The following is a 3,639-nucleotide window of genomic DNA, read 5'->3' as shown; positions in this document are numbered from 1 at the left end:
CTGACCTTAAGATGGCTGCCGCGCTGTTTTGTCTTCATATTGGTCGATTTGCCTGACTTCAAAATGGCCACTTCGCGACCAATCGGAGCGCTGCCTGACTTCAAAATGGCCGCCCGATTTTCCTTCGCGCTGATTGGCCCTTGCCGCCTGACTTCAAGATGACGGCCGGGATTCTCGCGAGATCTCACGCTTGAATCTGCTCAATTCACGCGCTCACTCCGCTTTTCAATCCGCTTACCGAAGTGCTGCAGACGCTTCTTTTCCCTCTTCTGCGGCGGTCGGGGTGGGTTCCCGCACCGTTTCCTTCATGCACACGCGAGACAGGATGGGCTCCTGGTCTCGATGACGTTGTCGCTCGTCCCTCGACGCGACACACAGCAGGCTCCTTTTCACTTTCACAATCCTGCTGGGCACTCGATGCACGTTCCTTCGTCGCCAGTTGTCATGTTGTGCTGCCCCCAGGAATCACAGGACGCGGTGTCTAGTAGTAAGTCTCTTTATTTATTATTCCTTCTGCATACATATCCCCATACCTCTTGTCCTGAGGTCGCTCTCTCAACTGTGTCTATACTTCCTGTCCCCGTCCCCTGACCGGAAGTGGTGTCCGGTGCCCCCTGTCCCTTGCTCCTTGCCTCAGGGTCCTAGTGTCCATTGCCTGGGCACGACAGAGACAGCCCAGAAGAGACCTGTTGGATTGTGTGATACTGGACAGAGCAGAAGTTTCTAAGCTAAAGTGGCACAGTGCTGGCACGAAGAGTGAGTGTGGGTGGTTAGAAGCAGTGCGTTTGGCCACTTCCTGTAGCAAGCACCATATAATTAATTGCAAGGAGTCTATTCCACTGTGCTGGGCATGAGCACCATTCCTCACTTTAGAGGCATACATTTCAACTTAGCTTGAGTCTATATATCCCTCTTTACATTCACCAGCTTTTCCTCAATGTGGGTGGTAAGTGGGGCGGCTGCTTCCATGGTCTGTAGTGTTAACAGTACTCCATCCGTTGGAGTCCAGACAGGTAGCGATTTCCATACCAAGCCTCTACTGAATGCAAAACAAAGACTGAATGGACTTTGGTAGACTTAGATTATATTTTCAATCGTGCAGGTGATCCCGTTTCTGGAGAAGAAATCTATACAGTGCCACTTGGTAAATAGAGTTACAACAGAGACATTTTTCAACTGGAATGAGAGACTACAGTGTATAAAAGGGAGTATTGAGATCAGTGTGCTCCCAAGACCTGAGGGGTGGAATTAATGGTGATGGTACACCAGAAGTTTAAGTACACCATTAGGTGGTTGGCTTACTTTTTAATTGCTCATTTACTTTGGTGTCTGCTTGTTGGATGTAGGCTTTGCTGGAGGTAATGCAAGGTAGAGATGGTGTGCCCAGAAGTGTTTTTCGGTCCCGCAGCTGTATTTTGCAGGAGGCGTTATTGTAGTTTACCTGTGCCCCGGGGTAGGAAGCGATGTTGGACTCTAACCTCTGGGCTGGGTTGGAAGGAACTTTTGCATTAATAGTTCTCCTGGGCCATAGTTAGAAAGGGGGTATTGCTGTTCATACTTATCCTGTGCCCTGTGTAGGCTTGGGTGAACAAACGGTGTGGCATACCTTGTTGTTTTATGTTTGCATTATACCCAGGAGGGATAAGCAAGGATAGATATTAGGGCCTCTGGTAGAGTTATATCATTTGTCAGTGATTGAGTGTGTTCTAGAGTAGAGTCCCCTTTCTATGAATTGAGAGGTATCACCTTATACTATGGGGGAAACTAATGTGTTTTCCTTGTTCTTAACAAAATGGTGTTGATTTTATTTTGTTTGATTTAGCCTTTGCACTCCGTTCAGGGCGTGCTTTGTTAAAAAGCACCTTTATTTTCTACAGCCATCGTTCGCTGGTCAATTTGCTCTGAATTGTTGTTTAAGAGCTTTCTAGTTGTGTTAAGGTTGTATATTGGAGTAAGGAGTTTCTGTTCTTTGTTGTTAAGATGGACGCCATGGTTCTGACTAACAGAAGAAATGCGTTGTAACATATATGAGATTTACCACTGTGTGGTAATGTGTGCTGTTATCTACGTCTGCTGTGTTAACTATGTAGTGATGTCATAAATCGGCGTTGACCATGTTTCGGGTTAACTTGTTAGTGCTTGGTGGAACCTATTGCCTGTCAACCAGTACCTCTAATAATGCATCTTTTGAAGAAACATGGTCACTTCATGAAGATTCTCAAAGTCCAGAGATGTAGATCCTATGCCAAGAATTGTCTCTACATCTTAGAATTACTATCTATGTCTCCGTGCCTTAATATCCTTATTTCATTATGGCACTGTCGAAGCCTTCGTGCCCCAATGCGAATGTTTGAGTTCCCTTATCCTAGTGTCAGTTTTCGTGCTTCTGGGTCCCAAATCTCCAGGCCACAGTGTCGGTGTATGGCTCTCCATGTCTGAATGCAAGTGTTTCTAAATGAAAGTGCTCTTGTCTCAGTGTCTTTTTAGAACAACGGTCGCATGCATGTGAATATATGAGACAATAAATATAGACAGAATCAGATCTATATTTGGAGTGACATATCCAGCCGGACAGAGGTCTTCAAATTTACTCAATGAACAAATGATTCATACAGAAAGAATACCTTCAACAAGTCACCAGTGTGGTACACAAGCATGTGCCCAAACACTATCAGATCAGTTACAGAAGGTAGGTTACGAACAAAGAAGGGCTTTTTAAGGCAAAAGTAACGTTTTCTGTTTCAAATTCAATTGTACAGAAGTATCAAAAAAGCACCATTACATCACATATAAATCAGGTTTTGTATAGGGTTCTAGACAGGTCGACGGCGTTTCGGTCCCCTTACTCAATCATGGGGACCATCATCAGGACATTCAATTAATGCCTTAACGTTATTAAGCCTCTAATTGCCGGGGCAATACAATCAGCCGTTTGGTAGTTCGATCTGTTCCCTGGACGCCAGGGAACAGATCGAACTACCGACTAACCCAGTTGAATCCTGGCACCGTCGGATTACGCTATTGTAACGCGGTTCAAGGAAAAATTGCCCGATCCTGGGCTCACCTGCTGTCATTATACTGCCACCCCCTTCCTCCAAACGACTGATTGTATTGCCCCGGCAATTAGAGACTTATTAACGTTAAGGCATTCATTGAATGTCCTGATGATGGTCCCCATGATTGAGTAAGGGGACCGAAACGCCGTCGACCTGTCTAGCACCCTATACAAAACCTGATTTATATGTGATGTAATGGTGCTTTTTTGATACTTCTGTACAATTGAATTTGAAACAGAAAACATTACTTTTGCCTTAAAAAGCCCTTCTTTGTTCGTAACCTACCTTCTGTAACTGATCTGATAGTGTTTGGGCACAGGCTTGTGTACCACACTGGTGAACTGTTGAAGGTATTCTTTCTGTATGAATCATTTGTTCATTGAGTAAATTTGAAGACCTCTGTCCGGCTGGATGTCGCTCCAAATATAGATCTGATTCTGTCTATATTTATTGTCTCATATATTCACATGCATGGGACTGTTGTTGTTCTAAAAAGTATGTTCCCCGAGGTCCCCTGCTGACTGAATTGGGGTCCTTTGTTGTTGTTAACAGAACTTGTCTCAGTGTCAGCATCCACAGGTCT

This window comes from Lissotriton helveticus, chromosome 12, assembly GCF_964261635.1.
Source record: "Lissotriton helveticus chromosome 12, aLisHel1.1, whole genome shotgun sequence".
Classification (NCBI taxonomy): domain Eukaryota; kingdom Metazoa; phylum Chordata; class Amphibia; order Caudata; family Salamandridae; genus Lissotriton; species Lissotriton helveticus.
This window is presented reverse-complemented; position numbering follows the sequence as displayed.